We start from the raw sequence: 21856 nt of genomic DNA on the forward strand, positions 1-21856 counted from the left end.
ATGAGAGAGCGCAAACTGACCTAAATGTATAAGTACATCACACTTACACGTAGTAAGCACAAGTCATGAAGAGAAATGCCATGAGTGCTGATAGTACCTGCATCTATATTCTGAAATGTGTAGTTAACTTAGAGATTTAAGTAGAAGTGGAACTAATGCAGAAATGTGTGAAATTATATGACTTTATTAGACGTGATTAATCCTGAATCCATGTCGTGTAGCTGCTAAAATGTAAGATGGCATGCGGTTAAACGTAGAACGTGGTAGGCCTCAGGGCCAGAGCTGGAAGGGATGTGAAAGGTGTTTCCTTTCACGACATGGATTGCACTAATGTTTTAGTAATAGCGTTCATGAGACATGATTTATAGATGTGTTTACCGAATAATAGAATAAGAGTATTAACATGCTATTAATTAATGAAGGAGTTGAATGCTATAATCATTATGAGAAATGCTGTAGGCCTGAAATGTTTATAGACATTGATTTACACGTATTGGTCTGGGCCGAGAAATGTTGCAAACTTTTGTTGGAAGTCTATGAGAATTGGGATCTTGGCTGCAGATGTCTGTCTGCAAGAGAAAGGGGGGATCCAATTATAAATGAAATGAATAGAGGTTTGTTCAGGAGACGGCCCAGACATGGAGGAGGGTTCCGGAATGTTTTAAGGGGTATCAGCGGGCCGGAGAAGAGTCTGAGAAGCAAGGTCAACTCTAACGCACGAGGCCTCATCATGGAAAAAGCCAGAAGCTACACCACGTGAGGGGCGTCTCACGAGGGGCGTCCCAAATGCTGTTGTATGTTTTTGTATTAGGGACAGCACCCCTGGGTGGAGTTAGAGCAGATGCCTGAGGACCCTTTAGAGAGCGGATGGGTAGGCAGAGAGGGGTCATGACTGGAGAATTATAGGTTTTCACCAAGAGACTAAGAGTGGGTGACTTCCCTAGGGGGTCATTCACCGCTGACACCTTTTGTTAGGTTGAGACCTGGTTAAGTAGGGATACCATCTAGAGCAGGGTAGGGACAGCCTAACCTGTGTTTTTCCTCCAACTTAAATGACGGAGAGATCTCAGTACGTGTCAATGCTGATAGCTTTATTATTCTTAGAACTTGTACTCGTAGTCTTCTTTGCTCGTCTGAGAGTTTTCAGAGAGCACATGTATGTAGTTGGGCCCGTGTATCTTGTGAATCTCATTCTGAGATGCCTGTACTTGCAGCTTATCCTAACCTTATAATAAACCTTTGAAAGCTAGAAGTTGTCTGTGATCTTTCGGAGCGGAGTCCTTTATTGGGTGAACTAACTTGGTAAGAGATGCACTTTCTTCCCTCAATGACAGGCAACAAAGGTTCAGTCGACCAGATCGGGGTTTTAGATCAATAGTGATAAGGTATCGATCAAAATCTCGCCCCAGCAGTTGGTAGCTATAGAGGATGGTTGCCTTCTTGAGGAAGGTGATCTAGGCCAGGTTAGATTACCCCAAGGCCCCTAGAGATCGATGATCGGAAGAACCGCCCGCCGAAGAAGGTCCGGATGACGTGAGACAGAAAAGCAGCAGTATCGGTCGAGAGTGAGTATAAAGGGTCATGCGTGTTAGATTGCGGTGTTTTTGTATTGTATCTATGTTGTAATGTCTGGCGGAGTTGAATGCCTGTAGAGTGACTGTGGAACAGGTTGTGAGCGCGCGCAACCGGTGGAAATCTTAAGTTCAAGGAGAGCTTAAGTGGTTCGGGTGTATCGGACACCCAGAGTAATTGTCAACTAGTGTGAAGGGGGTCATGAGGTACCATTGATCACCCGAAAGACCGAGATAGGGGGAACGTAAGAGTGAGTGCGTGAGTAACGGACGCTGGTCGGAGGTTACTGTGTGTGTAAGCAACCTATCAGAGAGAGGATAGACATTTCGTCAGTTGTGTTGACAATTACAGATAGACTGTGGACGTACAGTCGAGGGAAGTGACCGCTTGGTCGGAAGTAGTCATTTTTCGGTGTATGAATGGGACGCATGCATGACCGGGAGACGAGCTGAGAAAGGAGGGGTGCTGCTGCGAAGCGGAGACGAGTGACGTCAGAAAGTGCCGCGCTGGGATTGGCCAGCCGGAGAAAGACCGCGCTGCGATAGGCCAGCTAGCAAAGCCGCGCTAGGATTGGTGGATTGTCATCAGGAAGTAAACAGAGTATTGAGGCTGGAAATTGTGCGTATAATTATGAAGTGTTTTAAATGGTTGAGAGCGGCGTTTAAAAAAGAGAGGCGGGGATCGGATGAAGGGGAAGAAGCCCCGCCGGAGGGTACGCTGGCTCGTTACATGGCGGTAAATGTTGGGCTGCATACAATTTTGTGGATCTCAGAGTGGAGTAAGATTACAGAAGGAAATGAGGAACTGACGTTCCCGAAGTACGGGACGTTCAGATTAGAGGTGCTACACCGATTAAAAGCAGTTATGACCTCAACGAGACCCTTGCCTAGACCGACCCAGTTTGAAGCCCTCAATGCATGGATTAGGGCAGCGCACGAAAAGAACATGAACAGACGACAGGAAAGGGTGAAACGATCGGTAAGGGCAGTGCAGGATGCCAAGTGGGATGCGGATGCTAAAAGATGGAGAGTGCATAACATGGAAGTAAATAAATTGTATCCAGTGTTAGAGATGCCCGGGAACAAAAGCCCCCTAGAAGAAGATGATGAGAGCGAGACAGAGGACAGCCTGATAAACAGATTATTGACAGATAGGCCACCCCCGTATAACAGAGCAGGGGGAGATGTCGAGCATAGTGAAAGGGAGGGGGGCAATGCAGGAGAGCATGGACCGCTTCCCAGTTCCGATTGGGATCCCGCTGCAAAGAAAGAACTGTCCCAGCCTAGTCAGGTGCAGCAGGTAGTCGGGAGGTTTGTGGTAAAAAGGGCGCCGGAAACGGAGTGTGCCACATCCTACGCATTACCAGATGCACTACAGGTACCTGTTACCATAGGTCCTATAGTATCGATATATGACCCAGAGAGAGCTAGAGGGGAGGAACGGGTACGGAGGGACAGAGAAAGGGCAGAGATGGCAAGGAGGAACGATACGATTAACTCCCCTAGTCAGTTGCCGATACCAAGAGAGTGGAGCACCCCAGTGCACACAGCAGGGGACCCAGTAGGGGATCCGGGGGACCACAGATGGCCAGTGGATATGAGGGGATCAGGACGAAAATCCTTTCAGGAGTTAAACGAGTACATGAAGAAGTGGGATGAAGCAGTAAAGGCTCACAAGAGCATCAAAGCTGCGGAAGCTGGAAGAGAAAGTCAGGATAGCAGAGCCCGGACTCACTGCGGGGCTGAGGAGAGCAGCCCGGAGTGGGACGGGAGGGAGAAGGAAAGAAGGGGAGTCACCCATTGGGCCCGGAGTGGAGGTAGATCAGACCTGGAAAACGGGGGCCCAGAGAGCGGGGGGGTGTCTCGCCCAATACACAGTGAAGAAGACAGGAGGACACGGGAGTACAGAGACAGCTTTAAGTGTATCCACTGTGTGCCCGGCAACAGAGAACAGAATGGGAGTTGCGAGAGGTCGCACCATAGTCCCTGTGATGACGGACATGAGCGCAGTCCAGGGAATATGGGGAACCAGGAAGGATCGTATCGGATACTGAGCGATACTAGGCAAAGAGAGAGTGGCGACCAGAGGGAAAATAACAGAGAGTCGTACTGTGAAAAGAGAGAAGAAAGAGAGAATGGGCAAAGTAAAATAGGGGGTAACAGGCCCGTGTTCCATCACCTTCCAAGATCGGATGGCCGAGCATGGGACCTGGAGAGATGGGAGCAAGGGAGAACACTCCTTAACTCTCCCGAACCCAAACGTAGGGCTCGGAGTTGGGATGGGAGAGAAACCTGTGAACCTCCTTCGAAAGAGATATTGCGAGCTGAGATAAAAGCTAAGAGACTCGATGTCGCCAGCTTAAGGTCAGACCTGGATGACATGGTCGATGGTACCCTGCCTTTAGAAAGAATGGAAATGTATGAGCAGGATGAAATACTGTTCATGGCAAAGGACGTAACTCGAAAAGCGAGAACAATTCATGAGAAGTTAGTCGAACTAGCAGGCAAATATATGGTGGACCTGTCAAGGACCAAAGCATTACAGGGTAACCACAGGCTACATTACTCAGATCGAGACCTAGATGAGAGGAGAACGATCGGGCTGAAAACGCACATAAGGGAACTGATCACTGGAATAAGGACATGGAGGGCACTAGATAAGTGGGAAGAGAGGTGGTCCAAGAAGGGGACCGTCAGGAGAAGCACGGTTGGTATGACACCAGGAGGACTGCAGGGAATAGAGGCATACCCTTTGCGTGAAGTCGCAAATGGGAACTATGTGCACGTCCCTTGGAGTAGGGGAGATTTAGCTGCTTTTACCACCTCCTTCCCCAAATTGCGGGAAAACCCAGTGGAGTGGTACAAGCAAGTTGAGAGATTCGTAAATATCTCAAAGGTCCTATGGATAGATCTGAACACGCTGTTTGACATTGTAGTGCCAGGAGATTTGTGGACGGCATGCAAGGTTAGCGCTGAGTGGCCCACAACTGAGCCGGAGAGAGATGCTAAGACTAATGGGCCGTCCGAGACTGTGATGGCAAAATACGAGAGAGTGATGACTTGGCTGAAAGATAAAGTGCCAATGCAAGACATAGATTGGGTCAAAATAGACCGAACCAGACAGGAACCCAAAGAGACAGTTCACGAATATTACGAGAGATTGCTGAAGGCGTTTAAACAGTATAGCGGCCTGGATGTAATGGATCCAAAGGACATAGGGCAATTTGTGTCCAAGTTCGTCTTGGGCCTGAGACCGGATATTAGTTTAATGATTCAGCAACACTTGATTTGTTGGCAAAATAAACCCCTAGACGAAATACTGAGATATGCCAGGTACTGCTGTGATGAGATAGACTCCAAGGCAAAGAAACTAAAGGAGAAACTGATGGTGGTACAGATGCAGGCAGCCTGGAAGGGGGGACAGCAGCAACAGCAACAAGGAACAGGTACTGGAGGAAAGAAACAGTACAGTCAGAACAAGGGCAATGAGGAGAACTCCACCTTTAGACCCAGGATAGACATAGCTGCCTTGAAGAAAACGACTAGGTGCCACCAGTGTAACGAGGTGGGGCATTGGAAACGCGAGTGTCCCTATAACGTTGAGATAGGAGAACAAGAGATAGAGGAGGAAGAGGTCCAGAGTGCGCCTACAAGAGGGGTAACGCCATACCAGGGGAAGGTGCTCAAAGGGGGGGGGCCTCCTCCCCGAGCCCAGTTCCCTCAGCCACCCAGAGTAGGGACTATGGGTAAGACATATAGACAGATGCCCCTGTTTGTAGGAGGAGAGGAGTGTTATTATGTGGACCCACTAACTGGGCAGAGAGTGGAAAGGGAAGACTGCACCCTCGGGGCAGCTTTGGAGGTGGACCAGAGGGGACCCTATGTTGAGGCCGAAGTGGCAGGGTTCCCCACGACATTTCTAGTGGACACAGGAGCCACTAGATCCACGATCAGATCCGCCGCAGTTCCAGGCCTGCCCATGTCTGGAGAGACCATACAAGTGGTAGGGGTCGCTAACAGGAGAATGACCAGCCCACTGACCGAACCCGTGCAGGTGAAAATAGGGAAGTACAGTGATGAGCACCAGTTTGTGGTTTGCGATTCTAGCCCTGTATGTCTGCTAGGAAGAGACCTCTTGTGCAAATTAAATTGCACCATATACTGCACACCACAAGGAGTGGAGGTATTGACTAATGACGATGATGCGGACTTTAAAGTCGCAAATTCCAGAATATGTGTGGAGCTGTATCCCACTCTGACAGTAGATGAGCTCCCCTGGGATCTCAGAGAGACAGTAGCTCCAGAAGTGTGGGATTTCACTGGGGAAGAGATTGGTTTGGTGAAGGGGGTGGACCCAGTGAAAATTGTAGTGAAACCGCATGCTGAGTTTCCAAGAACACCCCAATATAAATTGACTCCAGAAACGATTGCAGGCATAAAACCCGTGATCGAGTCCATGATTAAGCAGGGAATACTGAAAGAAATCGTGGGTAGTCCATGTAACTCCCCGATTATGGGTTTGCAGAAACCAAATGGGAAATTCCGGATAGTGAAGGACCTCCGAAAGATTAATAACATAGTTGTTTCATGTTGTCCAGTGGTACCGAATCCATCAGTGATATTGTTTCAGATACCGTTCCAAGCAGAATGGTTCACTGTGATTGATCTTTGCCAGGCTTTCTTTTCGATCCCTCTGGACGAAGAGAGACATTTTCTTTTCGCATTTAAGCTGGAAGGTCGCGTCCTAACATGGTGTCGTATTCCTCAGGGGTATACAGAGAGCCCATCGATCTTCAACCAGCTTCTGAAGAAAAATCTAGTGCTGCCCCAGAGGTCAGTTCTGGTCCAGTACATAGACGACCTCCTTGTGGCGTCAGAAACAGAGGAAGCTTGCAGGGAGGACTCCATTGCTTTGCTAAATCACCTAGCTGCCAATGGGCACAAGGTGTCCCCGGGAAAGTTACAGTACTGCCTGACAGAAGTGCAGTACTTGGGGCACAGAATAGAGAAAGGCAAACGAAAAGTGTCACCAGATAGGATAGAGGCCATCATGAAGATGAATGCGCCTAAAACACAGAGAGAAGTCAGGATGTTCCTAGGGATGGTGGGGTATTGCCGACAGTGGATTGCGAACTTTTCACTGAAAGCCAAACCCTTGCAGAAACTGACGCACAAGGAGGTGAGCGATCCGGTACCATGGGACAAAGACTGTTTGATGGCGTTCCTACAGCTGAGAGAGGACCTGTGTCGTGCTCCGGCTTTGGGAATGCCTGATTACGATAAACCATTCTTGCTTTATTGTTGTGAGAGAGAGGGTTGCGCGCTGTCTGTGTTAGTCCAAATTCATGGGAATGCCCATAGACCAGTCGCGTATTTCTCGGCTACTTTAGACCCAGTAGCCGCAGCGTTGCCCGGATGTCTCAAATCCGTTGCCGCAACCGGTGTCAGCATTGAGAGGTGTGAGAATATTGTCATGGGGCATCCGTTAGAGGTGCATGTGCCCCATTCTGTTGAGCTGTTAATGACCAGGACCAAAACACAGCATCTGACCAACAGCAGGCTCACGCGCTATGAGCAAGTTATTCTTGCGGCAGAGAACGTGACCCTCAGGAGATGCTCTGTTTTGAATCCTGCTACCTTGATGCCACTCCCAAACGATATCGAGGATGATGATGAATGTACAGACCATGACTGCCTCGATGTGACTGAACTATGCACCAAACCAAGACCCGACATCGTAGATGAGCCACTGACTGACCCAGACGAAATTTTCTTTGTCGATGGCTCATGTGTAAGAGACGAAGTTGGGCAGTTGAGAGCAGCTTACGCTGTTTGTACAATTACTGGAGTTGTGGAAGCTGGATGCCTGGAAGGAGTACACTCTGCTCAGGTAGCCGAGATTATTGCCCTAACGCGTGCTTGTCTGGCAAGCAATCAAATTCGAGTCACCATATACACCGACAGCCAATATGGTTACGGGGTAGTTCATGATTACGGGCAGTTGTGGTCTCAAAGAGGTTTCATGACCTCTTCAGGCTCTCCTATTCGCAATGGAGAGTTTGTGCGCCTGTTGTTAGAGGCGTTGCAATGTCCAGCAGGTATCGCAGTCGTGAAGTGCACCGCACATACCAGAAATATGGACTTCGTGTCACAAGGCAATAGATATGCCGACGAAGTCGCGCGGTATTGCGCGGAACAAGGGTACTCTTTCACAGAGGTGGAAGTGGGTGGAATAAATGTAAGAACTGAATTAGCTATGATATTGGAAACTGTTGACTCTTGGGACGAACTGAAGTGCATGCAAGAAAATGCTCCTGATTTTGAAAAAGAAACATGGGAAAAGGCAGGATGTGTGGTGGGTGAGGCCCATTTCTGGGTCTCAGCAGATGGCAGAGCAGTGTTGCCCAATGAGATGGTGAGCCCAATGGCTAGACAAATACATGGTCCCGTACACTTAGGAAGAGACGCTATGCTGAGAGTGTTTAGGCAGACCTGGTACAATCCTAAGTTCAGAGTAGCAGCCGAAGCAGTGTGCCAGCGTTGTGTGACCTGTCAGCAGTTGAATGTGGGGAAAAGGACACCAGTTGCATTAAGTCACATTGGGAGGTCAGGGGGTCCCTTCAACCGCATGCAGTTGGATTTTATCGAACTGCCAAGGTGCAACCGCCTCCGTTATGTCCTGGTAGTTGTTTGCGTATTCTCCAGATGGGTTGAGGCGTACCCTACACGTAGGTGCGACACCCTCACAGTAGCCAAGTTACTGCTTAGGGAGCTCATTCCGCGCTTCGGGGTGCCGGCCTCTTTGGAATCAGATAGGGGAACGCATTTCAACAGCTCGCTTGTGAAAATGATTTGTGCGGCTCTGAACATAGATCAGAAATTGCATTGCAGTTATCGACCAGAGGCCTCAGGAATTGTGGAGCAGATCAATAGCACTATAAAGGCCAGAATTGCAAAAGTGTGCTCATCAACATCCTTGAGTTGGCCTGACGCTCTGCCATTGGTCCTTATGAGCCTCCGTAGTACCCCAGATAGAAGAACGGGGCTGTCTCCCCATGAGGTGTTGATGGGGAGAGCAATGAGGTTGCCTTCTGTCCCAACTGCTGCACTGTTAAACATCACAGATGATATGATCCTGGACTATTGTAAGGGGCTGTCTGACGCCATTCATTCTGTGTCCCTTCAGGTGCAGGCTGCCGAAGTTCCGTCGTGCCAGGACCTGTGCCACGACCTGTGTCCTGGAGACTGGGTGCTTGTGCGAAAGCACGTGAGGAGTAGCTGCCTGGATGTTTGTTGGCGTGGGCCCTTCCAGATCATCCTGATCACGAACACCGCAGTAAAGGTGGGAGGCCTGCCCAATTGGATCCACGCGTCGCATACGCGGAGGGTTCCAGCACCTCTGGAAGAAACAGCTCCTCTCTCGGATAGACGTCCAGCTGCGGACCGAGAAGCCATAGAGGGGGCTAGCCAAGCTGTAGAGGTGCCAACAGAAGAAGGGTACGAGTCTGACCAAGCTGAGGACGGTCAGCACAACAGCGAAACGGACGACGCTACTGAAGGAGAAAGTAGCTGGGAGTACGAGTCAGACACTGACCGGCCTGACAGAGAGTGTGAACAGACCAGAAGAAGAAGGAGTAGAAGGGTACGTGGAGAAGCTAATTGGCCGCAAAGAAGGAGCTCTAGCCTGAGGTCAACTCCAGAGAGAACCCTTCCTCCGATATCAGAGGATTCAGACCCGGAAGAAGGTGCTCAGGGCGCTGAAGCACCGGACTTGAGAAGGTCAAGAAGAGTGCGTGTGCCTACTAGAAGATACGCCACCCCTGAGTGGACATATCTGGTGACAAATGTCTTTGGAACAGAGAACAGGGAGGATACGAGCGGTGGTGGTGTCCAGCTCTGAGCCCATCGTCACAGTGGAAATACGACTGTTAGTACCCGGAGTCGAACAAGAAGGGTCACTAACTTTCATGCTCCCCAGACCTCCCCGCCTCAGCAAGTTAAAGCACATGTTTTTCACAGAATTGCAATTCCCCGATTTTGGTACAAAGATAACAGACCATGAAGAGCACAATCTTCGTTTGGAAATATTGAACTATGCTGTCGAAGCTGCAGGCACGAGCCTCATCATAGATGCTTAAAAGACTTTGTAAATAAGCGAGAAGAAAAGAAGATTACCTAGCGCCCAGGAAGCAGAGAATCTTAGGGACCTTCCCTTGAGTTGACGGAGAAGGGCTAGGGTTGTCTGTGTTGAAGCTTTTAAAAGACTTTTGCAAAGAAGGTTGTCAGCTTCCAGTTGTGTGGTTCTAAAGACAAAAGGAGTAAAAGAGACTGTAAAGGAACGAGAAGAAAAGAACTTTGTGCTGAGATACGAGAGAGCCATACTGTCTGACGAAATGGAAGCCGGCACCCCGAATCGTAGAGCCAAATGTATAATAGGCACACTAATAGTAGGAGTGATAATATTAATAGTTTTAGTAGTCACAGTTTCTTATGTAAAGGGACATGAGGAAGAGGCAAAGGTAACCAATGTGAAATCTGTAGAGACACCTACACCCACCGTTGCTGGTGAGAAAGGGGAAAACATTCAAGAGAAAGCATTGTTAGCTGCAGAAGCTCGCAGGTTACACGTAGATGAGTCCCAAGGCGACTTTAGGTCAAATGCTTATGCTAAACTTTTATATGAATACGTGGATGCCATGGAGGTTAAGGACTGCTATGTCTGCATGCAGTTGCCGGCGTCTGTAGATGAAGGCATTCGATATCATCACCTCCCGCTGACATATGGCATTACATGTAGCTTGTTGCTTAGTATATTTTATGGGAGAGATAGTTTTGAATACTATTTCTCCAATTACGATTCAGTATTGCCAGAAGTCCCAAATTATAAACAGATGAACAAATGGGACTACTGGAAGAGTGAAGACAGGTTGGCCAAGTTTTTCATTCCTTGGATTACCTTAGATACTTCACATGCCCGCAGAAATAACCTGACATGCAAGGTGTCAGAAGTCGAGAAGAAGTTCATAGGGCAGGTGGATGATCGATACAGGAGACAAAAGATTTTGAAAAAATCAGGACAATGGAAAACAGATTGGACCGAGGAAGAGAAGGCACACAAGAGAAAGGGTAGTAGTGGTCCAATAGCTTTAGATAGAACGCAGAGAGGAAAGTTATGTCTTCACCGAGCCAAAACGTATTATGAAAATGTATACGTGGGAGAAGTTAGCTGTGAACATGCTTTCAATCTAGAATATTATACTAAGGACTTCCTGAAGGGAATGCAAGTGATTCCAAATGTGTATTTTGTATGTGGAAGAAATGCCTACGTGAGACTACCTGACAACTGGTACGGATCATGTTACTTGGCAATTATCTTCCCCAAAATATATCATGCCCAAGACTTAGAGATCATCGAGGGCAAGACATCATCGAGAGGAAGGAGAGATATAGGAGATGCAGAAATGGTTGGAGATGTATTTGGAGCTGTGTTCCCTCTTTTGGGACTAATCCTTAATGATGTAAAAATTAGACGACTGGCAACAGTCGTAGACAGGTTGTCTGCCAGCACTGCTCAGTCCTTAATGCTGGTGGAGGGAGAGATGCAATCGATAAGGGCCATGGTTCTTCAAAACCGTCTAGCATTAGACGTCCTATTAGCAAAAGAGGTCGGAGTCTGTAAGGCTTTGAAGGTCCAGGAATGTTGCACTTACATTCCAGACAATTCAAAGCCCCTTGAGAAAGTTATTAGGAACATAACTGATATTCACAAGGAGATCGAAGACCTGAGTAGAGAAAATGTCTGGGAAAAGGTGGGCCATGGAATGAGTGAAGCTGGAGGTTGGCTCACCACATTAGGCAAAAGCTTTGTGTGGTATATACTGAAACCTATCATCATAATATTGATCTGTGGGATCGTGTTGTGGGGATTGGTGAGGGTATTCAAATGGTACAGAGCAAGAAGGTCAGAGAGGGCCCAGAGAGAACAGCTGCAGAGATTAGCTGCCATGCAAGATAATCAGTACAGGAGTCTGAGGGCTCTGGAAATGCAAAAACGAGGTATGCTAGCAATCACTGCAGTTTAAATGTTAGTGATGACCCCGAGAGGTCATCAAAGGGGGGAACTGAGAGAGCGCAAACTGACCTAAATGTATAAGTACATCACACTTACACGTAGTAAGCACAAGTCATGAAGAGAAATGCCATGAGTGCTGATAGTACCTGCATCTATATTCTGAAATGTGTAGTTAACTTAGAGATTTAAGTAGAAGTGGAACTAATGCAGAAATGTGTGAAATTATATGACTTTATTAGACGTGATTAATCCTGAATCCATGTTGTGTAGCTGCTAAAATGTAAGATGGCATGCGGTTAAACGTAGAACGTGGTAGGCCTCAGGGCCAGAGCTGGAAGGGATGTGAAAGGTGTTTCCTTTCACGACATGGATTGCACTAATGTTTTAGTAATAGCGTTCATGAGACATGATTTATAGATGTGTTTACCGAATAATAGAATAAGAGTATTAACATGCTATTAATTAATGAAGGAGTTGAATGCTATAATCATTATGAGAAATGCTGTAGGCCTGAAATGTTTATAGACATTGATTTACACGTATTGGTCTGGGCCGAGAAATGTTGCAAACATTTGTTGGAAGTCTATGAGAATTGGGATCTTGGCTGCAGATGTCTGTCTGCAAGAGAAAGGGGGGATCCAATTATAAATGAAATGAATAGAGGTTTGTTCAGGAGACGGCCCAGACATGGAGGAGGGTTCCGGAATGTTTTAAGGGGTATCAGCGGGCCGGAGAAGAGTCTGAGAAGCAAGGTCAACTCTAACGCACGAGGCCTCATCATGGAAAAAGCCAGAAGCTACACCACGTGAGGGGCGTCTCACGAGGGGCGTCCCAAATGCTGTTGTATGTTTTTGTATTAGGGGCAGCACCCCTGGGTGGAGTTAGAGCAGATGCCTGAGGACCCTTTAGAGAGCGGATGGGTAGGCAGAGAGGGGTCATGACTGGAGAATTATAGGTTTTCACCAAGAGACTAAGAGTGGGTGACTTCCCTAGGGGGTCATTCACCGCTGACACCTTTTGTTAGGTTGAGACCTGGTTAAGTAGGGATACCATCTAGAGCAGGGTAGGGACAGCCTAACCTGTGTTTTTCCTCCAACTTAAATGACGGAGAGATCTCAGTACGTGTCAATGCTGATAGCTTTATTATTCTTAGAACTTGTACTCGTAGTCTTCTTTGCTCGTCTGAGAGTTTTCAGAGAGCACATGTATGTAGTTGGGCCCGTGTATCTTGTGAATCTCATTCTGAGATGCCTGTACTTGCAGCTTATCCTAACCTTATAATAAACCTTTGAAAGCTAGAAGTTGTCTGTGATCTTTCGGAGCGGAGTCCTTTATTGGGTGAACTAACTTGGTAAGAGATGCACTTTCTTCCCTCAATGACAGGCAACAAAGGTTCAGTCGACCAGATCGGGGTTTTAGATCAATAGTGATAAGGTATCGATCAAAATCTCGCCCCAGCACTTAACATTCATCTTCTATTACCACTACCCTGACAATGATGCTATTAGTGAACAAAGAGGAATGTCAATTGTCTTTCCCCCCATATGCATGGCCTAGGGTGTTACACTATCAAATCAAATCAAATCAGGGGCATTTGTTTAGCGCTCATATCACCCGAAAGTCTCATGGCGCTCAAGATGGAGTAACATTATAGTCATTAGCTTTTTGTGCAGCACCCATCCCGAACTGATGTACTTCAAGATGCTGTCATGTGATGATGAAGGAAAAGGAGGCATTGTGAAAAAAATAATTGCCTAGGATCACACAATGTGGTCAAGTTGATGTCAGAATTGATGGTTCCTGGTTTCATGTTGTGCAATTCAGCCACTACATGGTTGTCTCTTTCTCCGTCCCATTTTAGACAAAATATTATTGCTTTGTGCTTACATTTCTGTGTCAATAAATCTGTGTGCAGTGTTAAATAAACCCGGGCTACGCAGATTTCACAAGGATTGGTAGTGTTTTAATGCAGCAGCAAAAATTAAAACCAGAGCACCCACCCTTGATGAGTGCATTGAGTCTGCTTGCTCCACATAGCCAAAAATCATTATTCATTGTTATCCATTCTTGAATGATTTCATCCACCCATTCTACACCCAACCAACTATTCACTAACTCAATGAACCAGTCAGCCAGGTCTCCACTCTCCATCCGTCCATTCAATGAGTAGACAATGTTCCATAATGAACAAGCATTGGTCGGCTTTGTGACCTATTGGCTTGCCAATGGTTATTAGCCCCTCTACACAGCATACACAGTGCTGTGCATGTGGCTAAAGTAAAAAAAAATTAAAGCCTTTGATACAACTGCCTGTGTTATTTTGTAAACTAACGCACCATGCATGTGTTTGCCTACAATATGAGGCCGCTGCTTTTTTATGATCTGGTTTGAGTGCGCAGCTGTCTCCTGACAGATATGTGAGAATGACCATGAGAGGTGCTTTGGCTCCACCCACATGTTGGGAGCAAGGAGAACATGTTTTGATTGGGCATACAAAAGTGCTTCCCCTTAAGCAGCTGTGATAATTGTATTTCTCCAGTTGACTAAGCTTGATTCAGGGGCACACACATGACAATATAATGCTATTAAAGTGTCTAGAATAATTACATAATTTATGGTGTTTTTCTCAGTCAGCACTATGGATGGTAGGAGGGCAGTCATTAACCTATATGGATTTCTAGGTCTGGTTTGACAGTACAACTGTTGCTGGCCGTATGTGACTATCAAAACAGAACTTTAAGAGTCCTACTGTGAGAGGGTGTTATGCTCCGCTCACATGTTGGTTTCCCTGAGTACAAGATTTCATTGGGTTGATTTTGTGCGTTTCCACTAAAAAGAATGCATGTATTGCACTTTTTGGCATGTAACAATGTTTATCCTCGATGCAGCAGGACTCGCTGGTTATGGTGTCAAGCCAATGATAATGGCTTTAGGTCTGATTAGTTTATTATGAAATATTATGATAAAGGCACTAGGCCTAATATATTTATTGTGAAAAGCATGTGTTAAAGTTTATACACATTTAGGTGTGGATTATTACTCTACATTAAAGCCCTCACAGAGAGGCATTTTGTTGCATGGAATCAAACAGATTACCACAGTAGGCAAGGGTTTTAATGGTGGCCACTGTAGGAAGGTAGGGTCCTTCTGCATGGTTACCCCCACTTTTTGCCTGGTGCTGTTATGGTTTCTTTCTAGTCTGACTAGGATCCTGATTTCCAAGACCCCTGTCTCTGTGCTTTCTCCTCTAAATTGGTTTGGTAAGCACTTTGGTACATCCCAGATTGGACACTGGTGTAACCTTATCAGTCCCTAGTATATGGTACTAAGGTACCCAGGGCATAGGTACACCAGGGGTCCCCCATGGGCTGAAGCATGTAGTATACCACCCATGGGAGACCCCCCAAACTGTAACTACAGGCCTGCCATCGCAGGCTGTGTAAACTGGTGCTAGTACCACTTATTAAAGATATAGGTTTCTCTATATCTAAGGTCACTGCACTTAAAACCTATATGTCACCCCTAGAGCAGGCCTTTAAATGCTGAAGTGCTCTGTTCTAAGTGTGAGGGTGCCTCTGCATGAGCAGGACACCTCTACAGCCTACAGAGCCCATTCTCCTAGGCTGTAAGTGAGACAGCCATATGACATATAGAGGGGCACCACGTCATTACGCGATGACCATCTCGAAACTGTCCGTAACGGATCCTATCATGTTTGGTATCAAACAATCATACCCCCACACAGTAAACGGTGATGAAGGTATGATTCCATGCACCATAAAGCTCCTTTTGGAGGCTCTCAGTGCTCCCAGTACCAGTCTTTCAGACCCGGACAGCGAGCTAGGGCTGCCGCCGGCCAGAGACACAAGTCTGCCCTCCTGCTGCTGAGCCAAGCTCGGGCAGGGGAAGGCAGAGCAATAGGTATCCTGTCACAGGTAGGTGTGGCCACCTTCCAGGCAGAGTTTAGTGTATTGATCCAGCACCCCCAAACACTCTCAAACTGGCGATGGATATGATCCGCCCTATTATACTGGATGTCCTTAACACCTCTATCTCCTCCAACTCCGTTCCCCCGACATGGAAGTGCGCAATGGTTAGAGCGCTGCTAAAAAAGCCCAATCTCGACCAAAGTAATTTAGCAAACTACCGTCCCATCTCCTTGCTCCCCTGGTTGAGCAAACTGCTTGAGAGGCACGTAAACAACATCCTAACGAACTATCTGGAGTCAAACAGTCTCCTGCGTGCCTCTCAGACAGGGTTCCGTCCGCGACATGGGACGGAAACTGCGCTTCTAGCGGTTACGGAAGAAGCAAGAGCTGTGCTGGACCGGGGTGGGAAAGTCGCCATTATTTTACTGGACCTGAGTGCCGCGTTCGACACGGTGAACCATGTCACGTTGTTGCAACGACTAGCGGACATGGGCGTGTCGGGCGCGGCCCTGGAATGGCTGACGTCTTTCTTGACCGACCGGTTCTTCCAGGTCTTTGAGGGTGAGGCAGTATCATCTAAACATTCTCTCAGGTGTGGGGTTCCTCAGGGCTCCTCCCTGAGCCCCACCCTGTTTAATGTTTACATGGAGCCTCTAGACAGGATAGTCCAACCCTTCGGTGTGCGTATTGTCACCTACGCGGACGATACCCAACTGGTGGTCTCTTTAGACCACGCGGAGGGTTCGTCCCACACCTTAGGTCCCTGTCTAGAGGCGGTCGCCAGATGGATGCATTCCTCCTGTTTAAAGCTCAATGGAGAGAAAACAGATGTCATTCTGTTGGGAAATTCTCCCCCCTCTGTTTTTACATCCATCTGGCCACCATGTCTGGGTGAGCCCCCGACTCCCAAGCCCCAGATAAAGAGCCTGGGGATCTGGCTTGACCCAGCCTTGAATTTTTCAGTACAAGCCACTAAGATTGCAGCCACCTGTTTTGGGTTGATGAGGATGCTGCGGAAGGTGCTCCCTCTGCTCCCTTTTCAGGCCAGGAGGATTCTTGTCCAGGCCCTGATATTGTCGCGCCTGGACTATGGGAACTCTCTTTTTTTGGGAGCCCCCTCCTTTGTCATCCAAAAGCTCCAAGTCACCCAAAACAGTGCGGCCCGCCTCCTCTACAATCTTCCTCGCCGACAGTCAGCTAGGGATGCCTTAAGAGAGCTCCATTGGCTCCCTATTGCGGCGAGAGTGCAATTTAAATCTATGTGTATTTTACACAAGGCCTTCCATCACACTGGTCCCGCAATCTTGCAGACTTTGGCCACCCCCTACCTGCCTGGGCGTTCTCTCCGTTCTGGCTCCCTTCAGCTGGCCACCTCCGTCAGAGTCAAGAAGGCTCGATGGGGTGGTCGCTCCTTTTCACATAACGCGGCCAGGCTCTGGAACGCCCTCCCTCCATCTCTTCGGGAAATCACTAATCATCTTGCTTTTAGGAAAATCCTCAAAACACACCTGTATGCAAAAGCACACTGATCTGCCCTGCGCATGCGATAATAAAGAGTAAGTCATGAGCGCTACGAGGCCTCCGGGTAGATAGCGCTATACAAGTGTAATTTAATAATAATAATAATAATATTGGGGCAGGGTGGGGGCCCTTGCCAGGGCCACATAGTCTGCATGCAGGGCACACTTGGTGCCCTCCATGCATAGTTCAGTTCAAACCAGTTCAGGGAGCAGTTGGCTTCTGCTCTGGTACGAATCTGGACAAAGGACAGGTGAGTATCCTCCCCTTTGTCCAGCCCCTCCTGAGGACCACTGAGGGCTTACGTGTGGGTGGACCCTAGATTCGTCGTGGGAAAAGATTCATTTCAGATAGCACTTCTTCTTCAATGGTCTGGGCACTCTGGACTTCGCTCTGGGCATCAAGGCTGCAACCGGGAAGACTCCTGCGGCTCCTGACCTTGTTGCCCTGCTCGTCGGCTGCAACATCTATGCTTGTATACCATACAGGAACCTTCCAAGGCCTGAGGGCATCCAAGACACCAGAAGGAATCTCCTTTGAAGTGAAGGAGTTTCGTCCATGCATCTTCAGGCACCGCAACTAAGCTGACCGGTCTGCTGATCCTGGGCTCCCACAGACTCTGAAAGGCTCAGAAACACAGGTGGTGGTTCTTCACATCTCTCGAGGCCTGCCCTGTCCTCTCACCAAGATTGAGGCCAGTATCCCTCGTCGGAGGTGCAGGAACCGAACCCCTGTGCCCTGCATCAACTTGCAGTTGCAAACGCTTGTTGGCTTCCTTCCACCAAGATCTTTCACCTCCAAGTAGCCCCAACCTCAAGCATCTCCAGTGACCAAGATCTTCATCCTCAACACATTTCTTGCGTTGTGGGCTTACATCTTTTGTGAGCTGCTCGAGGTCCTCTTGCGACTCCAGTTCCTCCAGCCTGGGGGTCCTATTGAGGGTCATCTTCATATTCTTTGGACTCCCCTGATAGCTTGGGGCTTGCCCTGACTCCCCTGATTGTGGTGAGTCTCCTGGCCCTTGCTGGTCCTGACATTGCATCTTCTTCAACTTCCACGTTGGTTGCAGTTGCCAAGGCTTCCTGGTGCTCCCGCCAAACACCGACCCCTCAACTCTTGACATCGTATGTGAGACAGCTTGTGTATGGCTGCTGGTATTCCACATCATCGCCTGGTCCACACAGCTGCACTTTCCAGGTCACTGTCAGATCTCGTGCAACACTCAACATAGGGGGGAGTTCGTTTTCTGTGCCTCCTGGTCACACCTGAGTGGCATAGATTCTATACCCTCTGCTTGCAGATTCTTCATATCTTCAATCCACCTTTGGGTTTCACTGGACACTTTCACCTTCTCCAGCAGCGGCATCTTCCTGAAGTCTGCCATTGAGTTTGACGGTGGTTTCTGATGCCACTTCACCCCTATACACCCGGCTTCCCTGGTGTAGGTATCCTGGTTCCTAAGGTATCCACGGGTGGGGTGGCTCTCCAACCATCTGTCTTCCACTGGGTTTCTTCAGGGTCTACTGGGAAGGGACCAACTTCTTTAAAATTGCAACCGCAACTTACCTATTGACTTGCATTGATCACACTGTAGTGTTCCCCCTTAGCACAGGGCCTCTGTGGGGCTCCTGGTTACTTATCTCGGGTGGTTCCTTGGAACCCCGGCACTTCTACGTCTTCTGGGTATAGTCCTGACTTGAGTCGTGGTTCGAATACCACTATTTTAGCATATAGTTTGGTCCCCCCATAGTGACCACTGTGTATTACGTGCTACTTACCTGTTTCTATTGCAAAGTATTGTGTGTATTGTGTATATCTCCGGTTAGGCGATATCTGTGTGTGTGTTAGTGAGTGTCTTATAGTAAATACACATATATATAAATATACTGTGTTTTTCTTTTATATTTAATCTATACCTATAAGATTGCGTTCTGGGAAAAACAAGCTCCTTTACACTCCTTCTGGACTAAGCCTGAAGGCTTATCTCCACAGCTACCACTTAGAGAGTTTTCTAAGGTTGTCTAAGACCACTAAAATCACCATAAGGGTTGCCTAGTTTGGTGCAGGTTGCCCACTAACATAAGTGTGCATCATATACCAAGCCAGCTTCTCACTGCCTCCTACTCTGAGAAACTCTAGGAGGGTGGGGGGTGGGCGGGGGGTTCACTGTGATGATTCTTGTAATACCCTGTTGAGAGGGGTTGTATATTGTATTGCAAGATGTACTTGTCTACATATTTGTAGTTTTATAACTGCAACCATGATGTTTGACAGTGTATGTGCACTTAAATAGTCCAGTGTTGGATAACATGTAAATCCAGTTTGAAGTATTCAATTTATTCGGAAAACATGCAGATTTCATCGGTTTCATCTTTTTATTATGAAACATTATGACGAAGCCAGTAGACTTGACCAACTTATTGTGAAACGTGTGTGTTAAAGACAAATTACAATAGGCTTTTAAGGATGGATTGTAATTCCACTGTGCTTAAACCTTTAGTCGGGTATTATGTTACATGGAATTTCACAGATTACTGTAGTCGGAAAGAGGTTTGGTGTCTGTGATATACCTGAATAAATTGCAGGGTTAGAAGATGTGCACTATAAAAATCCTCATTAGGCTCTCTTAGTATACATTTGTGCTTTTTTCTGTACGCTGGATATTTGCCTTGGGGAAAGTTTACGCCCAGTAAAATGGCCTTAAGTGAATTATAGTGACAAGACAACAATAAACGCTATATGCCTACTTTGTATTATTAAAAGTGATGATAATTGAATGAGGCCTGACATATTGATTGTGAAAAGCATATGTTATAGTCTCTAGGGCTTTCAGGGTGAATTGTTATTACTGTGAACTAAAGTTTATAGATAGATTTTTTGTTACATGGAATCTCGTAGATTACCTTTGTAGGCAAGGGTTTTGGCGATGGTTACCCCATCTGACAAACCATGAGTACAGAGGATTTGTAGTCAGAAGCCTTGTTAAACTCTTAGGAGAGATAGTATTTAGCTATGACAAATTTCATTTTGTATACTATGTAATTCTATGACTGTGGCTGTGTTGCCAGATGGTTGTCTTATGGAAAAACTTCTGATCAGTACAGGAGGAGCCATCAGGCACTTATGGTATGATACAAGGTACATGCTTGACTGGTTCACTATGAAAAATATTTATTTTGCAGTAGGTTTGATCTGTTGATAGACTATTTACAATTCCTTTGCAAGATAGACACCTACTGCTGTGTTTAGTTTTGTTACTGCAAACATGTGCCTGCTGTGTTGAAAAGGCAGCATGGTTTTTTTCAACTTGTAATCTTTTAATTTATCTTGCATGTGTTCTTAAAATGTGTGTGGGTGTGTCAGAGTTGAATGGAACGACGAGTCAGTGGATTACTGAATTGATGCGTAAGTGCAAAATTGAGTAACAGATTGCATGTATGAAGACTTATTGATTGTACACCCATCAATGAAACTTTCATTCCAAACCAAACCTATTCTCATTGCAAATGCATGTTTTGGTTTTAATTACAGATCCGAGTTGTACCTGAACTAAAATGAAAATGATCCAGGGTGCAGATGTACAGGAGGGAGACCTGGATGAAGGACAGCTGCCTGAAGCTAAACTCAGAGAAGACCGAGGTGCTTATCCTCAGTCCCTGCACCTCCACCTGGGACAACACCTGGTGGCCCTTCACCCTCGGGAGCCCACCCACTCCTAGAGACCACGCAAGGAACCTCTGCATCATCCTCGACTCCTCCCTCTCCATGAACCGCCAGATCAATGCTGTCGCCTCCACCAGTTTCCACTGACTTTGCATCCTGCGTAAGACTCTGAAGTGGATCCCCCCGACTGCAGAAAGACAGTCACCCATGCACTCATCACCAGCAGACTAGACTACGGCAACACCCTCCATGCCGGGATCAACAAATCCCTCCTGCGTAGACTCCAGACCATCCAGAAGGCCGCAACCAGACTCATCCTCGGGACACCGTGCCATGAGCACATGACCCAAAACTTAGGAGCCCTCCACTGGCTCCCCGTCGAGAAGAGGATCACCTTCAAACTCCTTCAAACACCTTCACGCCTACAAATCCCTACACAACATCCGGATCAAATAACTCAACAAGACACTATCCTTCCATGTACCTGTAGGAGAGTAGGGTCTGCAATCCTATGGTCACCCCAAATCTTTGCTTTTTGCTTCACTGGTTTACGACTTTCCCTGGCTGTGGGCCTGCTAATCAGACCCACAGCCTAGCTGTTCTCTCTCTAAATTGACACACATGTACTTTAGGTGCATTTACCAATTGGTATTGGGTCACTCTTATAAGTCCTTCAGGGCCGGCCTTAGGCATGTGCAAGCTGTGCACCTGCACAGGGCCACCAAACCCCAGGGGCCACCACATCAATATATCTCCTTAATATAATAATCCTCTGAGGATGGATACATATTTGTGTGGCGGCCCCTGGCAGGGATTTGGCGGCCTCCGGCTTTGTTCCACTTCCAAACACCCTGACCCTCCCTCTTCACTGGCCTCCGCGCTCCGCCCCGCCCAGACCCCCTCTCCCGGGGCCCCCTACCTACGCTCCCTGCCCAGGGCCACCATGAACCTAGAGCTGCCCCTGAGTCCTTGTACAGTGTACCATAGGTACCCAGGGCCAAGGCCTACCAGGGGCTGCAGCATGTATTATGCCACCCCTGGCTGGCCATCTAAACAGAAACAACTGGCTGGTAGCACAGCTGGGGCAAGGTGGTGTAACCACC

Source organism: Lissotriton vulgaris, chromosome 2_1 (genome assembly GCF_964263255.1).
Source record: "Lissotriton vulgaris chromosome 2_1, aLisVul1.2, whole genome shotgun sequence".
Classification (NCBI taxonomy): domain Eukaryota; kingdom Metazoa; phylum Chordata; class Amphibia; order Caudata; family Salamandridae; genus Lissotriton; species Lissotriton vulgaris.